Raw genomic sequence first — 13,407 nt, 5'->3', positions numbered from 1 at the left:
AGTTTCAGCTTCAGCATCAGTCCTTCCAATGAATATTCAGGACTGATTTCCTTTAAGATGGACTGGTTGGATCTCTTTGCAGTCCAAGGGACTCTCAAGAGTCTTCTCCAACAATACAGTTTGAAAGCATCACTTCTTTGGTGCTCAGCTTTCTTTACAATCCAACTCTCACATCCATACATGACTACTGGAAAAACCATAGCTTTGACTAGATGGACCTTTGTTGGTAAAGTAATGTCTCTGCTTTTTAATATGCTGTCTAGGTTGGTTATAACTTTTCTTCCAAGGAGCAAGTGTCTTTTAATTTCGTGGCTGCAGTCACCATCTGTAGTGATTTTGGAGCCCCAAAATACGGTCTCTTACTGTTTCCACTGTTCCCCACCTATTTGCCATGAAGTGATGGGAACAGATGCCATGATCTTAGTTTTCTGAAGTAGCTTTAAGCCTACTTTTTCACTCTCCTCTTTCACTTTCATCAAGAGGCTCTTTAGTTCTTATTCACTTTCTGCCTTGAGGGTGGTGTCATCTGCATATCTGAAGTTATTGATATTTCTCCCAGTAATCTTGATTCCAGCTTGTGCTTCATCCAGCCCAGCATTTCTCATGATGTACTCTGTATAAGTTAAAAAAGCAGGGTGACAATATACAGCCCTGATGTACTCCTTTTCCCATTTGGAACCAGTCTGTTTTTCCGTGTCCAGTTCTAACTGTTACTTCTTGATCTACATACAGATTTCTCAAGAGGCAGGTCAGGTGATCTGGTATTCCCATCTCTTTAATAATTTTCCACAGTTTGTTGTGATCCACACAGTCAAAGGCTATTGGCATAGTCAATAAAGCAGAAGTAGATGTTCTTCTGGAACTCTCTTGCTTTTTCGATGATCCAACAGGTGTTGGCAATTTGATCTCTGGTTCCTCTGCCTTTGCTAAATCCAGCTTGAATATCTGAAAGCTCACGGTTCACACACTGTTGAAGCCTGGCTTGAAGAATTTTGAGCATTATTTACTAGCGTGTGAGATGACTGCAATTGTGCGGTAGTTTGAGCATTCTTTGGCATTGCCTTTCTTTGGGATTGGAATGAAAACTGACCTTTTCCAGTCCTGTGGCCACTGCTGCATTTTCCAAATTTGCTGGCATATTGAGTGCAGCACTTACACAGCATCATCTTTTAGGATTTGAAATAGCTTAACTGGAATTCCATCACCTCTACTAGCTTTGTTTGTAGTGATGCTTCCTGAGGCCCACTTGACTTCACATTCCAGGATGTCTGGTTCTTGGTGAGTTATCATACCATTGTGATTATCTGGGCCATGAAGGTCTTTTTTGTATAGTTCTGTGTTTTCTTGCCACTTCTTCTTAATATCTTCTGATTCTGTTAGGTCCGTACCATTTCTGTACTTTGGTGTGCCCATCTTTGCATGAAACATTCCCCTGGTATCTCTAATTTTCTTGGAGAGATCTCTAGTCTTTCCCATTCTATTGTTTTCCCCTATTTCTTTGCATTGATCACTGAGGAAGACTTTCTTATCTCTCCTTGCTATTCTTTGGAACTCTGCATTCGAATGTGTATATCTTTCCTTTTCTCCTTTGCTTTTTGCTTCTCTTCTTTTCAGAGATATTTGTAAGGCCTCCTCAGACAGCCATTTTGCTTTTTTGCATTTCTTTTTCTTGGGGATGGTCTTGATCCCTGTCCGCTATACATTGTCATGAACCTCTCCATAGTTCTTCAAGCACTCTATCAGAATTAATCCCTTGAATCTATTTTCCACTTCCACTGTATAATCGTAAGGGATTTGATTTAGGTCATACTTGAATGATCTAGTGGTTTTCCCTACTTTCAATTTAAGTCTGAATTTGGCAATAAGGAGTTCATAATCTGAGCCACAGTCAACTCCCAGTCCTGTTTTGGCTGACTCTATAGAGCTTCTCCATCTTCAGCTGCAAAGAATATAATCAATCTGATTTTGGTGTTGGCCGTTTGGTGATGTCCATGTGTAGAGTCTTCTCTTATGCTGTTGGAAGAGGGTGTTTGCAATGACCAGTGCATTCTCTTGACAAAACTCTATTAACCTTTGCCCTGCTTCATTCTGTATGCCAAGGCCAAATTTGCCTGTTACTCCAGGTATCTCTTGACTTCCTACTTTTCCATTTCAGTCCCCTATAATGAAAAGGACATCTTTTTTTGGGTGTTAGTTCTAAAAGTTCTTGTAGGTCTTCATAGAACCATTCAACTTCAGCTTCTTCATCATTAATGGTTGGGGCATGGACTTGGATTACTGTGATATTGAATGGTTTGCCTTGGAAATGAACAGAGATCATTCTGTCGTTTTTGAGATTGCATCCAAGCACTGCATTTGCAACCCTTGTTTTGACTATGATGGCTATTCCATTTTTTCTAAGGGATTCTTGCTCACATTAGTAGATATAATAATCATCTGAGTTAAATTCACCCATTCCAGTCCATTTTAGTTCACTGATTCCTAAAGTGTCGATGTTCACTCTTGCCATCTCCTGTTTGACCACTTCCAATTTGCCTTGATTCATGGACTTAACATTCCAGGTTCCTGAGCAATATTGCTCTTTACAGCATTGGACTTTGCTTCCATCACCAGTCACATCCACATATGGGTGTTGTTTTTGCTTTGGCTCCATCTCTTCAATCTCTCTGGAGTTATTTCTCCACTGATCTCTAGTAGCATATTGGGCACCTACCGACCTGGGGAGTTCATCTTTCAGAGTCCCATCTTTTTGCCTTTTCATACTGTTCATGGGGTTCTCAAGGCAAGAATACTGAGGTGGTTTGCTATACTCTTCTACAGTGGACCACATTTTGTCAGAACTCTCCACCATGACCTATCTGCCTTGGGTGGTCCTACATGGTATGGCTCATAGTTTCATTGAGTTAGACAAGGCTGTGGTGCATGTGATAAGATTGGCTAGTTTTCTGTGATTGTGATTTTCAGTCTGTCTTCCCTCTGATGGAGAAGGATTAGAGGCTTATGGAAGCTTCCTGATGGGAGAGACTGACTGAGGGGGAAACTGGGTCTTGTTCTGATGGGCAGGACCATGCTCAGTAAACCTTTAATCCAATTTTCTATTGATGGGTGGAGCTGTATTCCCTCCCTGTTATTTACCTGGGGCCAAACTCTGGTGGAGGTAATGAAGATAATGGCAACCTCCTTCAAAAGGTCCAATGCATGTGCTGCTACACTCATTGCCCCCAACCCTTCAGGTGGCCATCACGGACCTGAGCCTTAATACTTACCATTACTGTTTTCTTTCACCACTAAGCCTAGGTGTTCCTTGATTTATCACCTTATCTAGCAAGTGTTGATTTTTCTTTTGCAAACTCTCCAACAATTTTTCATAGGCTTTCTGAAATCTGATTTTTTTTCTCAAAGAAATTTTTGATCATTTTCTCCATCAAGAAATATAGGGCTGTATCACAATTTTTAGGTAATATATAGCAATTTGATATCTATGTCTTTACCATAAAATATTTAAAAAATCAACCAGATAATTTTCAGTAGAGTGGAATGAAGATAATTGCCTGACTTTGCTCTGGCCTCTGGCTTAGTTGATTGCTCCAAGGGTGGAAATACTGATGTCCTGAAATTTCACAGATATACACATATAAATTTCAAATCTGCTTTCAGGTAACTTGCTTATCAATCACTGAACACTTTCAATTTAACAATTATTGTTTTCTTTGAAAACTTGGGGAATTTTATTGTATTAGCAGGCTTTATTTTAAAAATAATTAGATTTCCAGTTTTCTCTTCTCTCTTTATGAAATTCCTATTTCTAGGTCCAAGGATACTCTTATTTTTAAGTTGCTATAATTATGTGACAAATTACTCCAGAATTTATTACTTCAAAACAACCTTTTAATATTGTTCATGGCTTCGTAAGTTGGGACTTTGGGAAATACTTTTGGTTAGGCGGGTCTCATTTGGGGATTATAATGGAGTTGCAGCAGACTTCAGCTGGGATTGTAATCATCTGAAGACTCTCCTGGGCTGGACATTCAAAATAACTCATTCATAAGGTGGTAATTGATGCTGGTTGTCAGCTGGGAGCTTAGGGACAGCTGTCAGTTGGAATAGCTGCACGTGACTTCTTCAGGTGACTTGGACCCCAGCCTGATTTCTTTCTGCAGAAATTTGTTGAATTCTCCAAGCTTCTGATGACTCACTTCATCATGTGGTGGTTTTGTATTATGCCTTTTGGATATCCTTTTGCTATTATGTTTTTTAAATTATTTTAGTGAAACATGACATAGTTACAAAGTGTGCACAGAATTTTTTTTAACTCAGTTAATTTTCATTAAGTGGACACATCCATAGAATCAGTACAAGATCAATATGTAGAACATTACCAGCATCACTAAAGTCTCCAATTCCAGAATCTCCTCCCAAACCTTTCTCCTTTGTCCTAACCTCAAACACCATTGATTGCTTTTGCCTGCCTTGGGGTTAATTTTAAGGAAGTCATGGAGTATCACTATGAGTTTGTGTTAGTTGCTCAGTTGTGACCTCATAGACTGTAGCCCGTTATGTTCCTCTGCCCATGAAATTCTCCAGGCAAGAATACTGGAGTGGGTAGCATTTCCCTTCTCCATGTGGTCTTCCTGATCCAGGGATCAAACTTGGGTCTCCTGCACTGCAGGCAGATTCTTTACCAACTGAGCTACAAAGGGATCTGCGAACTCTGAATGTGGTTCTTTTTACCTGATGTTATGTTTGTGGGAGGAAATCACACTGTAACATATACTGACTTATTCACCCTGTTGCCATATTGTATGGAAAGTCATAGTTTGGCTATTTTATTACTAATGTACTTTTTTGCAGTTTTTGGTTTTTATGAATAGTGACCCTATAATTTAGTAATTCTAGTAGCTTATTTGCACATTCTTTTGAATTTTCTCCCTACACAATTCATTTGTGAATAATGACTTTACAATGCCTTGATAAAGCTGTTGGTTGGGAGAAAAGAGAGATGCACTTACTTACACTGACTTCTTGACCAGAAGCCTGGTGAGCACATTTTGTGTACAGACAATTTACTAAACTTTCTTTCATAAATGCTGGATCAGTGTGTCTTCCTGGGTATATGAATAGCTGCTTTTTCATAAATTTTCTGACACTATGTACATTTTGGTATTAACTCTTGCCAATCTTTTATCCCAAAAGAAGACTTTAAAATTGCAATGATTACTGGAAATTTGCATTGAAACTATTTTGTAAATTGCCTTATTATATCTTTTGATCATTTTTCTTTTGACATGCCTTGTGAATTAAGATAGTATTTGACATATAAGAAATCTGCCAAAGAGGCACTTAAATAGATAGGGATGGATATCATAGACTCCACATGTTTTCCTTCACATTCTTAACAAGTGGCTTTCATCTCATAATTGTCACCTTTTGGTATAAGATGGATATTCTCTCTTTCTCCAGCAGCAAGAAGGAGATGGGGTAAAGATTTATGCCATTTACATTTCTCCAACTTTAAAAGTGTTCCCAAAAGCTTTGCCCTGTAATTTTTGCTTCTATCTTATTGTGTGCATGTGTGTGCCCAGTCGCTTGAGTCATGTCTGACTGTGACCCTATGAACTGTAGCACCAGGCTCTTTTGTCCATGGGATTCTCCAGACAAGGATACTGAAGTGGGCTATCATGCCCTCCTCCAGGGGATCTTTCCCAACCCACTTCTCTGGGACACCTGAATTGCATGCAGATTCTTTAGCTAGGTCACCAGAGGAGCCCTCTATCTTATTATCCAGAATTAAGTCATGTGGTGACCCCTACCTACTCTGGAGCAGGAAAAATAGCCAAGTATAGACAGAGGAATCACTGTTTCAAACAAAATCAAAACAAAATTGTAATAAAATATGGAAGAGTAGATTGGGTTCAGTTCAGTTGCTCAGTCGTGTCTGACTTTGCGATTGGGTAGGCAATAGCAAAATATTTTTCTCTTCATCAATCTGGCTCCCCAGCACCAATACACAACTTTTCATACATAAGATCTTTTTACCATCATCTCAAGAAGTATTCCCTGAAAGGCTCCTCATGGTCTGGTGACTTATGAACAAAAGGACTAGTCACCTGTCTCTGATATAATCTATATATGCCATAGAGTAAGAATTTTATGCTTCTTTCATAGCTACAATTAAAATTCCAATGCAGAAAGGGGACAGTGGAAACTACACAGTGGCTACTTTTCTCTACAAATACCAAACCCTCCAGGGCAGGCATAGTAAGGTCTCCCTGGCTCCAGTCATGGTGTAAGCTCCCTGGCAATGCATCAGATACGTTTCATTAGAAACAGAGCCTGAGATGTTGATTCTTATGCAGGTCATTTATTGATAGAGTATCCTCAAGAGAATCTTACGAGCAAATGAGGACAGCAGAAGAGGAAGGGGAAGAAGCCAAGTTCAACTCTCAAGTTCATCCTATGGGGAGTTTGGGAGTAGGCAGGGGGCATTGCAGAGTTGTCCCTTTTTGAAGCAATGGTGTTGGGCTTTTACATTTGTATCAGTGAGTCCTTAGCTGCTGGGCACCACTCAGCTGCAGGATTTTGGGTAGCCACCTAGACATGGTGGACATCCCTGAATCAGGGGGCTCTGATTGGTGGAGAGCGTGTCTCTGGAGGAAGATACAGCTATCAGCCATTAGCAGCCAACAGCACAGTAGCTGGGCCTGGAGATCTGGGCAGGTATCAAACAGCATCAGAGGGCTGATCTGGTAACTCCTTTGTATCTAGGGAATTTCTGCATTTTGTTTTCTTTGGCTTCTTCTACCCAATGCGTATCGGGAAAAAGTTGGAGGAGAGGATTTCTGTTTGCTCCCTTTTCCCATTGATTCTTCTGAGGTGGACTTAAGGGAAGGAAGATGTCTTGGTTAGTCAGTTTTCTAAGCCCTCTCCCATGGGTATAATTTTGGGGACCTAGAGATGGATTTAGGGGTTCAAAGGTCGTAAGCTGTTGTAGACAGGCCTGGGATTTTGTTTGCAAAGTAAGATCCTCAAACACTTTCTAATTGTTTCCAGTTACGAGCAGTTAGAATGTTACTTATGCATGATGTTTAAATATGAAGATTGCCTGGTTTTATTTAATGGCCTTATCACTCAGGCTACCACCCTAGGGATACTTAGGGATGTTTCAGCTTCTTGGTGATGGAATTTTTCCAAACTCTTTACTAACTAAGAAACTGAGGAACAGAGAAACTAAATGCCTGGTAGCAGGCTACACACTTGTGTAGATAAGTTCAGTTTTCCTTCCTCCAAGTCCAATGTTTTGACTAAATTGTATTCTCGTCAATATGTGATTGAGAGATAACTGTAATATTAATGGAAGTCTATTTTATTGAATGTCTACTATATTATTCCAAATGCTTTACAAAACATAATTTCATCCGTCCAAGAAATCTACAAAGATCGTTCAAGAGGTCACATGGCTAAAAGAGACTGAGCTATTTGAGACTATGCCTAATATTTAGCAGAAAATATTATTCTTCTCAAATTAGACTCCCTAATTTCAAGTGTCATTTCCTTGGTTTTCAAAACCATTCTCTCTCTCTCTTTTTTCCCCCCAAAATATACTTCCCTTTGACCCTTGTCTGGTCTATGTCATGATAATTTCACATCTGGGCTATTGAAATTGCCACTTTCTGTATTTTCTAGAACTGAACTTATCTGATTCTTAAGGCTTCTTTGCTTCCCAAAGCAGGAAGATTTCATCCTTGCCATTTAAAAAGAAATGAGTCTCATTTAAAAGTTTCTTTTTGTGATAAGTAGTCAATTTAAATTCCCTTTCAAGACCCTTTTTTTCTTCCAGGATTTCTTTGCTCCCTTTTCCCACGATCGCAACCAGGCTTGAATGAAAGCTCAGCTATTTTTACAGTGGTGGAGAAGGAGCCTCTTGCCCTCTTGCTGTTCTTTGGGTCTGCATTAACCTCAGGGGAACAGAATACCTCCATCCCTCCTGTCCTCGGGCATCTTCTGCTGTAGTCTCTGCTGAGATGTGGTCCCATCATCTTTCTTTCTAGACAATATGCTGACATCCATTGCTGAAACTTGTGTTCCTGTTAGGGAAAGCACACTGACTGAAACCACTCCCCCTCCCCCCCCCCCCCCCACTCCCGGTCAGGCACCATAGTAACCATTTGCATGAGCTGTTTTATGACAGGAGGTCCTGGTAAGGAACACGGAACTAATAAGCCACCATCAACCGGAAGAGTTCGGGAAAGGTCAAAAGGGGACACCATGTGTCCGACCACCTCCCAGAATCCTCACTGACATGCATCTTGGATAAACAATGCCTGCGCTACCAGGAAGAACTCTGAGTTAGAATGATTGGCCAAACACAACCCAGAAACTTCTATCACCATAAAACCTGAGACTGTGAGCCATGTTGCAGAGAAGTTCTCCTGGGTTCCCTTACCCTACTGCTCTCTGCCCGGGTGCTCCTTGACAATAAAATCTCTTGCTTTGTCAGCACATGTGTCTCCTCAGACTATTCATTTCTGAGTGTTAGACAAGAGCCCCATTTGGGCCCTGGAAAGGGTCCCCTTCCACCGCAGTCTCAGCCACTCCCTGCCTTTTACACCCCTCACACCCCTGAACTCTACTTGGTGTTATTGGGGCTCCAGTCTGACACCTGCACACAGGCAATGGGCCAGGATGCACTGATGCAGGCAGATTCCCCTGGAGACCGTCTTCTTGTGCCATATTAGAAGAGGTGGGGAAGCAAAGAGTCTGCCAGAATGTTCTTGGATTCTTTCTAAGCTTTCTTGGAACCTCTGTCAGAGTTTCTATTATGCTTCTTCCTCCCTTTTGCAGGGATTCAAGCAACATCTTTACATGTATAAAGAAAGTAAATGTGAAAGTGAAGTTTCTCAGTCTTGTCCAACTCTCTGGGACCCATGGACTATAGCCTGCCAGACTCCTCTGTCCGTGGGATTTTCCAGGCAAGAATACTGGAGTGGGTGACCATTCCCTTCAAAGTCTCTCTCAAGCTCTTGCCACACTGGAATCAAGCAGGACCCAGTGAGGCTCCTGGGCACAAAAGTCTTTCTGTGTCTGCCTCCCTCTGCTCTCCTCCCTTTCTTGATTACAGGAAATAGGCTTCATTCAGCCTCTCTAACTTCCCTGAGTTCCAGAGGGCATGTTCAAACAGTTGCTAATCAAGGGAGGTAGAAGATGAGGAGACAAGGGATGAGCAGTCAAGTAAAAATAGTGCAGCCTTTGGGCAATGTCCTGGTTCCTCCTCAAGGGATATCATCAGTTCAATTCAGGTCAGTTCAGTTGCTCAGTTGTATCCAACTCTTTGACCCTATGGACTGCAGCACGCCAGGCCCCCCTGTACATCACCAACTCCCGGAGTTTACTCAAAATGGACTCATGTCCATTGAGTCAGTGATGCCATCCAACCATCTCATCCTCTGTCATCCCCTTCTCCTCCCACCTTCAATCTTTCCCAGCATCAGGGTCTTTCCCAATAAGTTAGCTCTTCACATCAGATGGCCAAAGTATTGGAGTTTCAGTTTCAGCATCAGTCCTTACAATGAATATTCAGGACTGATTTCCTTTAAGATGGACTGGTTGGATCTCTTTGCAGTCCAAGGGACTCTCTTGGACTTCTCCAGCACCACAGTTCAAAAGCATCAATTCTTTGGCGCTCAGCTTTCTTTATAGTCCAACTTTCACATCAATACCTGACTACTGGAAAAACCATAGCTTTGACTAGATGGACAAAAGTGAATGAGGAAAATGAAAGTGAAAGAGGAGAGTGAAAAAGTTGGCTTCAAACTCAACATTCAGAAAACTCAGATCATGGCTTCTGGTCCCATCACTTCATGGCAAATAGATGAAGGAACAGTGGAAACAGTGGCAGGCTTTATTTTTTGGGGTTCCAAAATTACTGCAGAGGGTGACTGCAGCCATGAAATTAAAAGATGCTTGCTCCTTGAAAGAGAAGTTATGACCAACATAGACAGCATATTAAAAAGGAGAGACATTACTTTGCCAACAAAGGTCCGTGTACTCAAGGGATATACATAACAATATCTGTGAGAAGGTACTGAAACCCACTACCAGGTGAGAGAACTTAGCCCTGTGCTACCCACTAGCAGGTAGAGCCCAGACCAGTTGGAACCAGAAAGTTGCTGATGCTGATTACCACTTACCTTACTACCAACCAATCAGAAGAATGTTCATGAGCTGATCACACTTTCTTAGAGCTATTACTGTAAAGCTCCTCACCATCAACTGGAGGTTAGGACACACAATTTTGGGGGCATTAGCCAGCCTACTGTGCACCCGTTTGCCTGTAGAGCAATAGAGCTATTTTTTCTACTTCATCCAAAACTCTGTATCCAAGATTTAATATGGTGTTGGTGTATAGGGACCTTTTCATACTCTTCATGGGGTTCTCAAGGCAAGAATACTGAAGTGGTTTGCCATTCCCGTCTATAGTGGACCACATTTTGTCAGAACTCTCCATCATGACCTGTCTATCTTGGGTGGCCCTACACAGCATGGCTCATAGTTTCATTGAGTTAGACAAAGCTGTGATCCATGTGATCAGTTTGGTTAGTTTTCTGTGATTGTGGTTTTCATTCTGTCTGCCCTCTGAAGAATGAGGGTAAGAGGCTTGTGGAAGCTTCCTGATGGGAGGGACTGGCTGTGGGAAAAACTGGGTCTTGCTTTGGTTGGTGAGGCCTTGCTCACTAAGTCTTTAATCCAACTTTCTGTTGATGGCTGGGGGCTGTGTTCCTGCCCTGTAGTTTGGCCTGAGGCCAAACTGTGGTAGGGATAATGTCATCCTTCGAAAGGACTTATGCCAGCATGCTGTGACTCCCAGGACTGTTGTAGTCAGTGCGTCTGACCCCGCAGCAGGCCACTGTCAACCCATGCTTCCACCAGAGACTCTGGGACACTTACAGGCAAGTCTGGGTCAGTCTCTTATACAGAGACTGGATTTGACATCAAAAGTAGAAGGGCATTTCTCAACATCTCAGTGAAGTATTACTTATAGTAATTGTATTTTTAGGCTTTATTCTTTTTAAAAACCTTTATTTCTTTATGACTGCACTGGGTATTTGTTGCGATGCGTGGGCTTTCTCTAGGTGCCGTGGGTGGGCTTCTTATTTTGCTGGTTTCTCTGGTTTTGCAGCCCGGACTCTAGGGTATGTGGGTTTCAGTAGTTGTGGTGCACAGGCTTAGTCATTCCATGACAGGTAGGATCTTCCTTAAGCAGGAATTGAACCCCTGTCCCCTGCATTGGCAGGCAGATTCTTAACCACTGGACCACCAAGAAAGTTCCATCTACGCTTTATTCTTAATACGTACAAGGGGGTTGTGGAATTTAGGAAGCTTTTCATTCTCTCATCAAACCCAGGCTTTTAAGACTCACTAAAACTAAACATTCCAGCTCTTACAGCCTGGAGAATGAAGTCTCATCTTTCTAACCTGGAATTGAACATCTTTCACAATTTGATTGCCAACCTATCTATCTGTTTTCAACGTCTCTGCCTACAAAAGGATTCCTATCTTTATTCCTGTTCAGACCACTTACCCAAACTGAAATGCCCATCTCTTTACCTTTCTCCCTTGTTTTGCCTCCTAGTTGATCAACTGTACGATCTCTTCCATCATTTTTTATTTATTCTCAGTCCTGCCTCTGAGTTTTGGCAATTCTCAGGGTTTTGTTCTTTGCCTTCTCTTGTTTTGTGGGCTTTTTTTTTTTTTGCCTGATTGTACCTGCCCCTAGTTCTTAACTATGCCTCTAGTTGTGGCTCCCGCAGCATTTCTCTTGGAGCAGGTTGTTTCTTAAACGGGGCCATTATCTCTCCTGCAAGCTCCGCAGACTGCGCATGCAAAGCTAGTGTTAAAGGAATAGGGGACAGAGGTCTGTAGTTCTTATATTCTCAACAATTTAAGCCAAACCTGTTGTCTCAAGATGAAGAAAACGTCAAAAATGATGGAGAATTTAAAATGTAGGAAATTCAACTTTATGAGTGTTAAATGTTAATTTACCATAAAGAAAAGTCAATAGATGCATGTAGGTATAAAATTCATGCCATCTGCCCAAGTTTTGGATGGAGTGATACTATGACTTTCTCACTTATGTTCTGTTTCATTTTTATTCCTTAAAAACATTTTTGTCCTGATTATAAATATAATGGGCCTCTCAGGTGGCACTAGTGGTAAAGAACACGCCTGCCCATGCAGGAGAGTTAAGAGAGGCAGTTTTGATATCTGGGTAGAGAAGATCCCCTGGAGGAGGGTGTGGCAACCCACTCCAGTATTCTTGCCTGGAGAATCCCCATGGACAGGAGCCTGGAGTTAATAGGGTCACAAAGAGTCAGACACTACCAAAGTGACTTAGTACATAAATGTAATAAAGGCTTATTAACAAATAATTGGAATATTAAAAAAAAAACTACAAGGAGAAAAATAAAAATGGCTCTTAGGTCACCATCCAGAAGTTAGAACAAGTAAAATTTAAAATTATACTTCATTTTGAACTTTTTTCTATGCATATTTAATATACTGAATTGAATACTGTTTGTTTATCCATTTACATTTAGGTAAAATTTGGTGGCTTAGATGGTAAAGAATCTGCCTGCAATGTGACAGACCTGGGTTTGATCCCTGCATTGGGAAGATTTCCTGGAGAAGAAAATGGCAACCCACTGCAGTGCCCTTGCCTGGAGAATTCCATGGACAGAGGACTCTGGCAGTCTACAGTTTCTGGGATCTCAAACAATCAGACATGACTGAGTGATTAAACACTTTCACACTTTCACTCTTTCACCATAATACTAACTACCATTCTGTATTTGCAGTTTTCACTAATACTATATAGGGAATATTTTTATAATTTCTTGTAATTACCACTTTTAGTGATTGTAATATATCCCATTGTTTGAATATTATACTATAATTTATTTCATTATTCTCCTTTATTGATACTTTAGATATTTCAATTTTTATTTTTCTGTTTTTAAAGGGTATGAATGAAGAGGAGAAGGAAAAAACCCAACTCTGAGAACTGACAAAACTCAAAATGAAGCTGAAAGACAGGAAAATATAATGGAGGAGATTGCTTGTTGGTGAACATCCTTTATCTATTCTTTACCTTTGATCTCATGTCTGATTATTTTCTTCAAATTAAGTCCTAGAAATTACTAGGCCTAAGTTGGGAAACTTTTTCTTTGCCTCAGCTAACTAACTAAGGTCCAATCTTTCTTATTCAATCTGATCTGGAATTAATCAGAAGCATAGTGTGAATGTTCCTGATTGTTTTCTTTTTTTAACTATAGCTTTTCTTTCTCCAAAAGAAAAAAAAAAAAACAATAACTTGTCTTTCAAACTACTTGTAAAAAACTTGCCTTTGTAAAC

The 13,407-nt window shown here is 40.8% G+C and overlaps 1 long non-coding RNA gene across 1 annotated transcript in view; it reads left to right on the top strand.

Annotated features, from left to right (window-relative positions):
• The window catches only part of LOC139038467 (uncharacterized), a 42,185-nt gene extending 29,072 nt beyond the window's left edge, over positions 1-13,113 (top strand). Inside the window, exon 3 of the long non-coding RNA XR_011491471.1 lies at positions 12,594-13,113. This is a non-coding gene — a long non-coding RNA (uncharacterized lncRNA). The remainder of the gene's footprint in view (positions 1-12,593) is intronic.
• The last annotated feature ends 294 nt before the right edge of the window (positions 13,114-13,407 follow it).

Source organism: Odocoileus virginianus, chromosome 15 (genome assembly GCF_023699985.2).
Source record: "Odocoileus virginianus isolate 20LAN1187 ecotype Illinois chromosome 15, Ovbor_1.2, whole genome shotgun sequence".
In the NCBI taxonomy this organism is placed as follows: domain Eukaryota; kingdom Metazoa; phylum Chordata; class Mammalia; order Artiodactyla; family Cervidae; genus Odocoileus; species Odocoileus virginianus.
Note: the sequence above shows the minus strand (reverse complement) of the source record. Positions and strands in the feature narration are given on the sequence as shown.